The following is a 14578-nucleotide window of genomic DNA, read 5'->3' on the forward strand; positions in this document are numbered from 1 at the left end:
ACGCTTACTGTCTTGTTTCTAATACAAATATCTAAACAGTCTTAAATCATGAGGCATTTTCAAGACGAGCAGAAAATATTGTGTTGTTTTCAGAAATAGTGAAGTGAGACGAGCAGAATAATCAGCTGAGCAGGTCAACAGTCTTGTTTTTGCCATTCCACTCAGCCTATTGGCTGATTATTTTGCTTGTTTTAAAGTCCACATGAGTTCAAAATTAAGCATATTGATTTTGTCAGCTCACATTGCTGGTTCTGTGCTGAATAATTCATCTGTGCAGGTCATTGAGAACAAAAAAACGGTTTTCCCTTAATGTCGAAAGCTGAAGATGCACTTCCTGTTTGTGTTCAGTTAAATCCTGATTAGATGGTCAGACATCCCAAATTGGGAAAAGTAGTTTCCGGGAGAGACAGAGATGATTTGCGGGAAGGTCACGAGAGAGTGGGTGACTGGAAACCAGGGGGGGTGGGATAGGGGGTACGGTGTTGACGTATCGAAAGAGCGGAGGGGGCGTGTGCGCACAACGTATCTGAAGAGCGGGGGGGAGGGGGTGTTGACGTATCTAAGGAGCGGTGGGGGCATGTGCGCGCGGCGTATCTGAAGATCGGTGGGGGGGGGCTGTTGATGTATCTGAAGAGCAGTGAGGAGGGGGGATGTTGATGTATCTGAAGAGGGGTGGGGGTGTTGATGTATCCGAAGAGCGGAAGGGGGGGTGTTAATGTATCTGAAGAGTGGTGGGTAGGAGAGGTATTGACGTATTTAAAGAGCGGTGGGGGGGTGTGCGCGACGTATCTGAAGAGCAGTGGGGGTGTGTGTGCGCGATGTATCTGAAGAGCAGTGGGGACGTGTGCGCGCGACATATCTGAAGAGCGGTGGGGGCGTGTGCACGTGATGTATCTGAAAAGCGGTGGGGGCGTGTGTGCGCGACGTATCTGAAGAGCGGTGGGGGCGTGTGCGTGTGACGTATCTGAAGAACGGTGTGGGCGTGTGTGCGCGACGTATCTGAAGAACAGTGGGGGTGTGTGACGTATCTGAAGAACGGTGTGGGTGTGTGCGCGTGACGTATCTGAAGAACAGTGGGGGCGTGTGCGTGTGACGTATCTGAAGAACGGTGTGGGTGTGTGTGCGCAACGTATCTGAAGAACGGTGTGGGCGTGTGTGCGCAACGTATCTGAAGAACGTTATGGGCGTGTGCGTGTGACGTATCTGAAGAGCGGTGGGGGCGTGTGTGCGCGATGAATCTGAAGAGCGGTGGGGGCGTGTGTGCGCAACGTATCTGAAGAACGGTGTGGGCATGTGTGCGCGACGTATCTGAAGAACAGTGGGGGCGTGTGCGTGTGACGTATCTGAAGAACGGTGTGGGCATGTGTGCGCAACGTATCTGAAGAACAGTGGGGGCGTGTGCGTGTGACGTATCTGAAGAACGGTGTGGGCATGTGTGCTTAACGTATCTGAAGAACAGTGGGGGCGTGTGCGTGTGACGTATCTGAAGAACGGTGTGGGTGTGTGTGACATATCTTAAGAACGGTGTGGGCGTGTGTGCGCGACGTATCTGAAGAACGGTGTGGGCGTGTGCGTGTGACGTATCTGAAGAGCGGTGGGGGCGTGTGTGCGCGATGAATCTGAAGAACAGTGGGGGCGTGTGCGTGTGACGTATCTGAAGAACGGTGTGGGTGTGTGTGACATATCTGAAGAACGGTGTGGGTGTGTGTGCGCAACGTATCTGAAGAACGGTGTGGGCATGTGTGCGTGACGTATCTGAAGAACAGTGGGGGCGTGTGCGTGTGATGTATCTGAAGAACGGTGTGTGCGTGTGACGTATCTGAAGAACGGTGTGGGCATGTGTGCGCAACGTATCTGAAGAACAGTGGGGGCGTGTGCGTGTGACGTATCTGAAGAACGGTGTGTGCGTGTGACGTATCTGAAGAACGGTGTGTGCGTGTGACGTATCTGAAGAACGGTGTGGGTGTGTGTGCGCAACGTATCTGAAGAACGGTGTGGGCGTGTGTGCGCGACGTATCTGAAGAACGGTGTGGGCGTGTGCGTGTGACGTATCTGAAAAGCGGTGGGGGCGTGTGTGCGCGATGAATCTGAAGAGCGGTGGGGGCGTGTGTGCGCAACGTATCTGAAGAACGGTGTGGGCATGTGTGCGTGACGTATCTGAAGAACAGTGGGGGCGTGTGCGTGTGACGTATCTGAAGAACGGTGTGTGCGTGTGACGTATCTGAAGAACGGTGTGGGCATGTGTGCGCAACGTATCTGAAGAACAGTGGGGGCGTGTGCGTGTGACGTATCTGAAGAACGGTGTGTGCGTGTGACGTATCTGAAGAACGGTGTGGGCATGTGTGCGCAACGTATCTGAAGAACAGTGGGGGCGTGTGCGTGTGACGTATCTGAAGAACGATGTGGGTGTGTGTGCGCAACGTATCTGAAGAACGGTGTGGGCGTGTGTGCGCGACGTATCTGAAGAGTGGTGGAAGCGTGTGTGCGCGACGTATCTGAAGAACAGTGGGGGCGTGTGTGCGCGACGTATCTGAAGAACGGTGTGGGCGTGTGTGCGCGACGTATCTGAAGAACGGTGTGGGCGTGTGCGTGTGACGTATCTGAAGAACGGTGTGGGTGTGTGTGCGCAACGTATCTGAAGAACGGTGTGGGCGTGTGTGCGCGACGTATCTGAAGAACGGTGTGGGCGTGTGCGTGTGACGTATCTGAAAAGCGGTGGGGGCGTGTGTGCGCGATGAATCTGAAGAGCGGTGGGGGCGTGTGTGCGCAACGTATCTGAAGAACGGTGTGGGCATGTGTGCGTGACGTATCTGAAGAACAGTGGGGGCGTGTGCGTGTGACGTATCTGAAGAACGGTGTGTGCGTGTGACGTATCTGAAGAACGGTGTGGGCATGTGTGCGCAACGTATCTGAAGAACAGTGGGGGCGTGTGCGTGTGACGTATCTGAAGAACGGTGTGTGCGTGTGACGTATCTGAAGAACGGTGTGGGCATGTGTGCGCAACGTATCTGAAGAACAGTGGGGGCGTGTGCGTGTGACGTATCTGAAGAACGATGTGGGTGTGTGTGCGCAACGTATCTGAAGAACGGTGTGGGCGTGTGTGCGCGACGTATCTGAAGAGTGGTGGAAGCGTGTGTGCGCGACGTATCTGAAGAACAGTGGGGGCGTGTGTGCGCGACGTATCTGAAGAACGGTGTGGGCGTGTGTGCGCGACGTATCTGAAGAACGGTGTGGGCGTGTGTGCGTGACATATCTGAAGAACAGTGGGGGCGTGTGCGTGTGACGTATCTGAAGAACGGTGTGGGCGTGTGTGCGCAACATATCTGATGAACGGTGTGGGCGTGTGTGCGTGACAAATCTGAAGAGCGGTGGAAGCGTGTGTGCGCGACGTATCTGAAGAGCGGTGAGCGTGTGCGCGCGATGTATCTGAAGAACAATGGGGGCGTGTGTGCGCAACGTATCTAAAGAACAGTGCGGGCGTATGTGCGCGCAGTATATCTAAAGAGCGGTGGAAGCGTGTGTGCGTGACGTATCTGAAGAACAGTGGGGGCGTGTGTGCGCGACCTATCTGAAGAGCGGTGGAAGCGTGTGTGCGCGATGTATCTAAAGAATGGTGTGGGTGTGGGACATATATAAAGAGCTGGGCAGGATGCGGGGGACACTATTTAAGGACCGGGCGGGAGACGCGCGATTTCCAGGAGATTATCATTCGTTTGCGGGCATCTGGGAGTCTCCCGCAAATACATAGACTTTCGGGAGACTTGGGATGTCTGGATGGTAAAGTCTAGATGGGATACGCAGCCGGCTGGAAGTATCAGTATAGCAGCATTTATTATGACACTGTATAACAATAATTAATATTTCATATTTGCTGTGATGGTTGGGTTTAGGTGTTGGGGGTAGACGTTAGTAAAATTCAATAAATAATAAAAATAATTCTTGTTAACTTCCGTCACAATACAGGAAAAAACGTACGGTTCATGCCTTTGAAGTCAAACGGTAATGTTTTTCCAGGAGGTCAAGGTTCAGCTGGTGAACAGGTATCTTTCTTTGACACACAGATGAACTGTTCACCACAAAACTAGCAACGTGAGCTAACAAAATCAATAAGTTAGATTTGATTTCTTCATGTGGACTTTAAAACAAGCAAAATAATCAGCCAATCAGGTGAGTGAATTAGCGAAAACAAGATTGCTGACCTCATTAGCAGATTAATTTGCATATCTCACTTAATTCATTATTTCTGTAAACAAAACAGTATGTTCTTATTGTCTAGAAGTTGCTGATTGGTTAAATAATTGTTTGATATTCTGATTGGAAACGTGGTCAGACAGTGTGTTTGTTTGCAGTGAGGGTAAAGTCAGCATGTTGTGTGTTTTTCAGCAGCGTTGGAGAACGGATCTTCAGCGCATCTGCTGTTTTCCAGACACTGATCGATCTTATATTTGAGGACGTTTTACACAACGCTCGAACCCTTCCGCTGTTTTACGTAGATTGATCAAGGACACGACGATAAAGCAGAAAAACTTCCTGTAAATACGAACTGAGAGATGTGACGTCTCGGGACATGCTTCTCTTTCACTTACGAGTTTATGGTTGAAAAAAGTCTTAAAGATTATGTAGATGAACTGATGACACTGTCTTCTCTTTTCGCTCTTTTCTCACTCTGTCTCTTTCGGTCTTTCTCGCTCTCCGAGAGTGTTTCATGTAAAAAGATAAGACATGTTTTTTAATCAAAATAAAATGGACAAAAGTGAAGGTTCGCCGTGTTCTTCTTCAATCTCGCCTGCATTAATGATGTTAAACATGCACCAGGAGGTCAAGGTTCAGTTGGTGAACGGGTGTTTTTCTAGCAGTTGTGGACTGGGTTGATTTTTTTTAGCATGCTATTAGCATTAAATGTTTTATCTAGTGATTAGCTTTTAAAGTTAAATTTCTGTTAATAAAATTAAGCCAGACATTATTATTAGGAATTTTATCCAGGAGGTCAAGGTTCAGCTGGTAAATGGGTGTCTTTCTTGTTTTACATTTAATAATAAGAGTAGCTTTGGGATAATTTTTTAGCATATGATTAGCATTAAATGTTTATCAACAACTTTGTGTTTTTTTTTTTTTTTTTTTACTGAAATCAAGCTGGATATTAATGTTATTAAGAATTTTACCAGGAGTTCAAGGTCCAGCTGGTGAACGGGTATTTCCTAGCAGTTGTGCATTGTGATGATTTTTAGCATACGATTAGCATTAAATGTTTATCTAGTGATTAGCTTTTAGAGTTAATGAGTTTTAAGAGTCTCAGCAACTTGCTGTAAATAAAGAATTATTAGGAATTTTACCCGGAGTTCAAGGTCCAGCTGGTGAACCGGTATCTTTCTTGTTTAACATTTTAGAATCGGTTTTGCATTGGATGATTTTTTAGCATATGATTAGCATTAAATGTTTATCAGCAAATTTCTGTTGAAATCTTTTTAATGAAATTAAGCCGAAATTTAATGTTGTTATGAATTTTACCAGGAGGTGAACAGGTATCTTTCTAGAAGTTGTGTATTGTGATGATTTTTAGCATACTCTTAGCATTAAATGTTTATCTAGTGATTAGCTTTTGAAGATAATGAGTTTTTAAGAGTCTCAGCAACTTTTTGAAAAAAAAAATTATTAGGAATTTTACAAGGGTATTTTACCAACAAATATTTTTCTAGCAGTTGTGCATTGTGATGATTTTTAGCATACTACTAGCATGAAATGTTTATCTAGTGTTTAGCTTTAAAAGTGAGTTTTCAGAGTCTCACCAACATTCTAAGAATTGAATGTTGAACATTCTAAGTTAAGAATTGTACTGAAATGAAGCCAAACATTATTGTTACTAGGAATCTTACCAGGTCAAGGTCCAGCTGGTGAACAGGTATCTTTCTTGTTTGACATTTTAGAATCAGTTTTGCATTGGGATGTTTTTCAGCATACGATTAGCATTAAATGTTTATCAACAACTTAGTTTATTATTTTTTTTACTGAAATTAAGCCAGACATTAATGTTATTAGGAATTTTACCAGGAGGTCAGGCTGGTAAACGGGTATCTTTCTTTGTTTGATATTCAATATCAGTTTTGCATTGGGATGATTTTTCTCAAACAATTAGCCTTAAATGTTTATCAGCAACTTTCTGTTTATTTATTATTTTTTTTTATGAAATTAGGCCAGACAAGGAATTTATTAGAAATTTTACCAGGAGGTCAAGGTCCAGCTGGTGAACGGGTATCTTTCTTGTTTGACATTTCAGAAGCAGTTTTACATTGGGATGATTTTTCTTAAACAATTAGCATTAAATGTTTATCAGCAACTTTCTGTTGAAAACTTATTACTAAAATAAGGCCAGACAATAATGTTATTAGAAATTTTGCCAGGAGGTCAAGATTCAGCTGGTGAACAGGTATCTTTTCTTATTTGACATCCAGAATCAGTTGCATTGAAATTAATTTTTTAGCACACTATTAGCAATAAGTGTTTATCAGCATCTTTCTGTTAATTTTATTTTAGTGAATTTAAGTCAAACTAATGTTAATAGGAATTTTACCAGGAGGTCAAGGTCCAGCTGGTGAACAGGTATCTTTTCTTGTTTGACATTCAGAAGCAGTGCTGCATTGGGAGGATTTTTTAGCATTAAATTATATATGCTACACAGGTTGAGAAGTTTTTAGAGTTTAACTTTCTGTTAAAAAGAGTTGTCCTGATATTACGCCAGACAATAATATTATTTAGAAATGTACTGTTGTTCTGTAAATTATTATTGTCATCATTATTAGTGGCAGTATTGCATTAAAGCATATGTAGTATTTTTACTCATCGATTACATTTTGTTTTATTCTAGTTGTAATAATATTATATTCTAATATTAAATATTGTAGGTTGGGGTTTTTATCGTAAACAAAGTTTATTTTTTAAGAATCTTAAAGCTGCTTGGATTTCTTTAAAATGCAAGTCTCTATATATACAAATTCAGGTTAGGTTTTGTCCAAATTTTATGACCTATTTAAAAGAGACCTATTGAGCCCTTCTCTACTAAATGCATTTCTGCTGTGTCTTGTGTGTGTTTGAGTTTGAGCTGAGATAATGTTCTCCAGCTCTCTAAAAACTGGCTTTGATCCTATGGTTGGCGATTTGGTGACTGTTGCTTTAAATGCAAATGAGATTTACAAACAGGGGGGACCCCTGTGCGTCATCATAGTGACACAGATGTAAAACAGCTGTGTGTGTGTTATGAGTCAGAGCGTGTGTGCTTCATGCTTCTGTCAGTTTATGGAGACTGTAAATCTAAAACTCCACATCTATAATCCTCTTAGTCTATGCTGACATCATCTTCAGCAGCTCAAACACTCTAATGGCTAATGGACAGACGGCTGCTTCTCACTCAGGGCTGCTGATTATGCTAATGAGATGGAGAGATGAGCACTAGTGGGCGGGGCTTTCCCCCTATGATGTCACGCACAAAGGGAGAATGTCAATCAAAGTGTTTCTCCATCAAGTCTGATTAGAACAAACACACACTGCCACATACAAGCCATTTCTGCATTATAGGGGCCCTTTAAACTGCTTTGTAACACAGCAGGGATCGAGAAATAGAAATTCAGCTCTATGAAGATGATGTTGAAGATGTGTGTCTGGATTAAGATCGGTGTGCATGATGTGAAACCCCTCTGATTCATGAAAGTGTTCAGGAGAAATGCGTGCGTCACACACTGATGCCTTTTACATGGTAATATTGAGGTTTCTTCTGATGTGACGCACTTTTTAGGGCTGCAAATGAATATTAATGACTATCCATAAACCCTGGGAGAGGATCCCTGACTGACTGAACAGAACACAAACACATGCAGCACAGCAGCTCCGACTGTTCAGAGGGATCTGTGTTTCTCCTGACGGTGAAGCGATCTGATTGTGAAATGGACAGATGTAAAGGCCCTCTGAAACACTCTTGACTCCAGATGCACAGCTCTAAATGCGTCTGCTTGTTGAAACCACGTGTAAATTTTACTCCTCTCAATATTAAAAAATCAAGGTGAGAGTGCGGGTGTTGTGGTTGTAGAGCGTCCACCAACCTGACATCACGTGACGTTAACATCTCTGTTGATCCTGGAACAACATTCCAATCAGATTTAAGGGATGCGCTTATCATTTATGTTAAGTTTAGGCTTATGGTCAGGGTTATGCACTATATATATATATATATATATATATATATATATATATATATATATATATATATATATATATATATCAGAATCAGATGGCTTTTTGCTCAGGGGAATGAGTGTGCTTACTTCAAAGCCATCCACATATTATACTATTAATAAACAAGACCCTAAATGACAAAACCAATCTTAAATCTTTTTTTTTTTTGCGGGGAAAAAAATTATTGAATCAAAATGATCATTTTTTTTCTTTTATTACAAAAAACATTATTATATTAAAAGTAAAGATTATCTTCCTCGAAGACATTTTGTACATTTCATTAACTCCAATAAAAATGTTTTGATTAGTAATATGAATTAAAATGCACCATTTACCCACATCACATAAATAGTTACCTATATGCGACAAACAAAACATATTCAATTTTTTACAATAATAACTTCATTTATTATGACAGTGTTATACACTGTTTACTTTCAATGGGTTAAAGTAAAAAACAAAAAAACTGTTAAAAAAGACGTCCACTTTTTCTGACCTATTCAGGAGCCATGTGCACCGCTGACAGGTCAAATCTGCTTCCCTCTTTCAAGTTCAAAGCAAATTTAAATGCAAAAGCATTTTAGATGTGCATATAAAATAGCCTGTGTATAAGCCTAATGACATCAAATTAATAAAATATACAGCAAATGCGGATTTTTGGTTAAATTAGGCGGATACAAAACAGTGTAGAAGAATGATAATAGCTGTAAAAAAAAAACATGTCATTAAACATACACAAGCACTGAGTCAGACCAAATAGTATAAACTTTGATTAGCCGTCTTGTTTGTAATCTTTAAACCCGTAAAATATGCTACCTTCCATTTTTCATCACCACTGTATCTGATGGCCGAATAGCAAATGAATCGTTCAAATGAATCGTTCAAATGAATCGTTTAAATGAATCTAATAAATCATTTAAAGCTGTTCTTCTTAATGAACCGAACGATCCAGTCCAGCAAATTCAACTGATTCTTTTGAACCCTTCTGAGAACCGATGAGCTGTTAATACTGCGCATGCGTAACTTTCGGTTTTGTTTTTAAAAGCTTAATATATAACAGACGGTTGTGTATTTAACAAAAACAAGTTATTTTCCGAGTCATTTAACTCAAGTCCAAGTCAAGTCTCAAGTCATGACAGTCACGTCCAAGTCAAGTCGAGTTTGTTTTTTGGATATTTGTTAAGTAAGTCTCAAGTCCTAAATTTTGTGACTTAAGTCTGACTCGAGTCAAGTCATGTGACTCAAGTCCCCCATCTCTGCTTTCTATCACCGAGAACCAGTCTGGCCAATCTCCTCTGACCTCTGGCCTCATCAACAAGGCATTTGCGCCCACAGAACTGCCGCTCACTGGATATTTCCTCTTTGTCGGAGCATTCTCTGTAAACCCTAGAGATAGTTGTGCGTGAAAATCCCAGTAGATCAGCAGTTTCTGAAATACTCAGAGCAGCCCGTCTAGCAGCAACAACCATGCCACGATCAAAGTCTCTTAAATCCCCTTTCTTCCCCATTCTGATGCTCGCTTTAAACTGCAGCAGATCCTCTTCACCAGGTCTACATGCCTAAATGCAGTGAACTAAATGTGCCTTAACAAGCAGTTGGACAGGTGTACCTAATAAAGTGGCCGGTGAGTCTATCTATCTATCTATCTATCTATCTATCTATCTATCTATCTATCTATCTATCTATCTATCTATCTATCTATCTATCTATCTATCTATCTATCTATCTATCTATCTATCTATCTATCTATCTATCTATCTATCTATCCAATCATCCATCCATCCATGTTAGTTCCAGCTGGGCTTCAACACATTTACCTGAAGGTCTCCATCTGCTTGATCAGGCGAGTTTAATGAGGATTAAAGTTAAACTGAGTTTGGCAGCAGTCATCTACACACTTCTTTACTGTCTGCAGAGTGATTATCATACTCCATATTTTCATCACACACACACCCACACACACACACACACACACAGAGAGCACGTGTCTGAACAGCGCCATCACTTCACCAGTATCCTGAGGTGTGTTTGTCATCTTCTTCTGAATGTGTGGATCTTTCTGTCTGATAGCTGGATTTCCCCTTTTCTTTTCAATGGCTCGCAGTCTCACACCTCTCCCCCTTTTCCTCAGAGAAACATATTGAAGCAAGCAGGCGCTTATTCACTCCATCAGGCAGGACTTTCCTATAACCACCCCCAAACTCTGAACTTTCACACACATAATAAAGCAGCACGCCATCGCTGAGCTCAGCTTACAGGGATTCAGTAGTTTTATGTCTGAATCCATTCAACTGACCTCCAGGTCTGGCGGGAGCACTTTTAGCTTAGCTTAGCATAGATCACTGAATCAGATTAGACCATCAGCATCTTGCAAAAAATTAAAAATCTAAATATTTTCCTGTTTAATGTTTGGCACTTTTGTCGTTACATCATGCAGTAAAACTGACGGAAAACGAAAAGTTGCTATTCTAGGCTAATCCAGCTCTACTATAGTCTTGTTCTGGCGTAATAATCAACTTCAATGTTGTATCGCGACTACAGCAGCACAATGATATTACACCTAACAATAGTCCTCTGTTAAGTAACTAACAACACTGTAATATAATTCAGTCAGTTGGCGTTTCTGTGTGGAGTTTGCATGTTCTCCCAGTGTTGGCGTGGGGTGCTCCGGTTTGCACCACAGTCCAAACACATGCGCTATAGGGGAGCTGATGAACTACACTGCCTGTAGTGTACGAGTTTGTGTGTGAGTGGGTGTTTCCCAGTACTGGATTGCAGCTGGACATCCACTGTGTGAAATATTTGCTGGAATAGTTGGTGGTTTGTTCCACTGTGGCGACCCCAAATAAATAAAGGGACTAAGCTCAAGGAAAATGAATGAAGGAATAACCTTGGCATTGGTATGATGCTAATGGTCTAATCCGATTCAATGATTGATGCTAAGCTAAGCTTAACATGCTCCAGCAAGACCTGAAGATCGGCTGAATAGATTCGGTGACTTTTCAACACTAGGAGAGTTTTACCCTACAAAAATTGGTTTCTTACATTGAGTTTTTGTCTTGTTTTTAGCACAAATGTCTAGAAATTCTTAAATCAAGAGAGGTAAAAAATATTGTCTTGTTTTCAGAAATAATGAGTCAAAATTAAGGGAGTTTTTCTCATTTGGTTTAACTCATTTCTTGAAACAGGAATTAACACTCTAGGATTGTCTTCCAGTTCAGCACAACACTAAGCTCACTAGTAAAAGCTCATATATTTCCCAAAACTGTTCAGTCATGTGTCAAAACTAAATCTCTTTCTCATTTAGACAGTCAGTACCCCCAAAATCATTAGTCTCTTTGGCATCGCGTAAGCACTGCAAGTCAAAATGTTTAGTTGTTTCGTCTCTATCGCAGAGCACCATTGAAATATCCCTCATGTCCACCTTCCTGACCCTAAACGAGCACATGTCACTCCGCTGCTCATCCGTTTGCACTGGCTGCCAGTTGCTGCTCGCATCAAATTCAAAGCTCTGATGTTTGCTTACAAAGTGACTTCTGGCTTTGCTCCTTCTTATCTGCTCTCACTTCTGCAGATGTATGTGTCCTCCAGAAACTTGCGTTCTGTGAATGAACGTCGCCTCGTGGTTCCATCCCAAAGAGGGAAGAAATCACTTTCCCGAACTCTCGCGTTCAATCTGCCCAGTTGGTGGAATGAACTCCCTAACTGCATCAGAACAGCAGAGTCACTCGCTGTCTTCAAGAAACCACTAAAAACTCAACTATTTAGTCTTCACTTCCCTTCCTCATCTGCAATTGCCTCTCTGGCTCCACCGCTAACTGCACTACAAAACAAAATAAATAAAAATTACTAATGCTTTCCTTCTTAGACTTTACACACCTGAAACTCGCCTATAGCACTTCTTCATTGTTGCTCTTATAGTTGTGTAAGTTGCTTCCTTGTCCTCATTTGTAAGTCTCTTTGGATACAAGCGTCTGCTAAATGACTAAATGTAAATGTAAACGTCCAGTCTTAGCCCAGTTGTTGAAAATGTTTACTCCACTGTTTTTTGTCTTTTGTTTTTCCTTGATTTAAGGGAAAACTCACTTCATTTTGGCATATTTTTTCTCAAAACAAGACAATATGTTTTGCTTGTCTAGAAAATGCTTCTTGATTTAAGAATTTGTAGATATTTGGACTAGAAACAAGACAAAAAATCTAAGTAAGAAAAGCATTTTTTGCAGTGTGAGCCAAACCAATAGGGAAAAACCGTAAAACAAGCAAAATAATCTCATTTCAAAGCAAACATAAGATTATTTCATCCCCAATGGCAGATTATTTTGCTTGTTTTATTGAAAAACTCACTTAAGTTTGACTCATTATAAGTCTAAAAACAAACCAATACTTTGTACACTGCGAAAAATGCTTTTCTTGCTTAGATTTTTTGTCCTGTTTCTAGTCCAAATATCTGAAAATTCCTAAATCAAGAAGAATTTTCTTGACAAGAAAAACATATTTTCTTATTTTGAGAAATAATATGCCAATAATAAGTGAGTTTCTCCTTAAAACAAGCAAAATAATCTGCCAATGCGGTGAGCAAAATAATCTTACGTCAAAAGATAAAACAAGATTATTTTGCTCACCGCATTGGCAGATTATTTTGCTTGTTTTAAGGAGAAACTCACTTATTATTGGCATATTATTTCTCAAAACAAGACAATATGTTTTGCTTGTCTAGAAAATGTCTCTTAATATTAGAAATTTTAGATATTTAGATTAGAAACAAGACAAAAATCTAAACAAGAAAAGCCTTTTTTGCAGTGTAATGATCTAGAAAATGTTTATGATTATTTGTTTTTAGGTATTTGGACTAAAAACATGACAAAAACTCTGAGTCAGAAAAGCATTTTGCAGTGTAAAACGAGCCTATAAAAAAGAGAGAGAGAGGAGGAGAAGCGGGGTCTTTTAATAATCACATTTAGTCTGCAAATGTTCCAACATCTCATCCAGATGGAAAGGAAACCGATCAGACGGCTGGAAGAAAAACACAAGAGCAGGAGTCTAAACATGCAGACGCTGCAGACCACTCTGCACTCTTCCTCCTCGCAGACAGATTTCATCATCAAATGCACGATTGTGAAATTCCTGATTTCCTGACAAACTCTCTCTCCCCCCCTCCTACCTGGCTTAAACTCCCTTGCATGCTCTGATTGGCCGGCCGCTGTGTCACATGCCGTCGTGACATCACATTTAGGATAAATCTGGGAGTATTTAAGTGTTGTACAGCATCACACGTACACACGCTGAGTAAGCCCGGTGCTGCAAACAGCAGCAGAGACGTGGAATAGTTTCCCTCCCACACGCCGCACGCATGTTTCTACAGGAGCACTGAATTTCCCTGAATCTGCACTCTCCACTTATGATTACAGGTTCAACACGAACACTTTAAATATTGCTAAATAAAATTAAAACATTGTACTTTCAAGTCGGCAACTTTTCTGTCTGCATCCCAGTTATGCCGTGTAATATTGTGCTTATATAAATACAATATTATAATATATATAAATCAAGTACAATATTACTGTAAACAGTCTATTTTGGGGCATCTCGAAATATACAAAAGACTATAAACTTTTAATTTTGTTGGATATTTGTAGATAGATAGATAGATAGATAGACAGACAGACAGACAGACAGACAGACAGACAGACAGACAGACAGACAGACAGACAGACAGATAGATAGATAGATAGATAGATAGATAGATAGATAGATAGGTAGGTAGGTAGGTAGGGCGGGAGGGAGGGAGGGAGGGAGGGAGGTAGGTAGGTAGGTAGGTAGGGAGGGAGGGAGGGAGGGAGGGAGGGAGGGAGGGAGGAAGGTAGGTAGGTAGGTAGGTAGGTAGGGAGGGAGGGAGGGAGGTTGGTAGGTAGGTAGGTAGGTAGACAGACACACAGACAGACAGACAGACAGACAGACAGATAGATAGATAGATAGATAGGTAGGTAGGTAGGTAGGTAGGGAGGGAGGGAGGGAGGGAGGAAGGTAGGTAGGTAGGTAGGGAGGGAGGGAGGGAGGGAGGTTGGTAGGTAGGTAGGTAGACAGACAGACAGACAGACAGACAGACAGACAGACAGACAGACAGACAGACAGACAGACAGACAGACAGACAGACAGACAGACAGATAGATAGATAGATAGATAGATAGATAGATAGATAGATAGATAGATAGATAGATAGATAGATAGATAGATAGTACCTAATAAAGTGGCCGGTGAGTGTATTATGAGCTTAGAGAATATCAACTTTAATTTTCCCATTTTGCAATTTCACAAGTGTTCACCTTTATTAAAAGTGAATTTTGCTGCGCCATGT

The 14578-nt window shown here is 41.5% G+C and overlaps 1 protein-coding gene and 1 long non-coding RNA gene across 2 annotated transcripts in view; both read left to right on the forward strand.

Moving 5' to 3' along the window:
- The first annotated feature begins 856 nt into the window (after positions 1-856).
- Positions 857-4758, forward strand: LOC141375497 (uncharacterized). Its single transcript, XR_012383528.1, has 2 exons — positions 857-974; positions 3641-4758. It is a non-coding gene; the product is annotated as an uncharacterized lncRNA (long non-coding RNA).
- Positions 4759-6548: 1790 nt separating this feature from the next.
- The window catches only part of LOC103909543 (uncharacterized), a 22903-nt gene continuing 14873 nt past the window's right edge, over positions 6549-14578 (forward strand). Inside the window, exon 1 of the mRNA XM_073908832.1 lies at positions 6549-6597. The gene's annotated coding sequence lies outside the window, so the exon portion shown is untranslated. The remainder of the gene's footprint in view (positions 6598-14578) is intronic.

This window comes from Danio rerio, chromosome 1, assembly GCF_049306965.1.
Source record: "Danio rerio strain Tuebingen ecotype United States chromosome 1, GRCz12tu, whole genome shotgun sequence".
Lineage (NCBI taxonomy): Eukaryota > Metazoa > Chordata > Actinopteri > Cypriniformes > Danionidae > Danio > Danio rerio.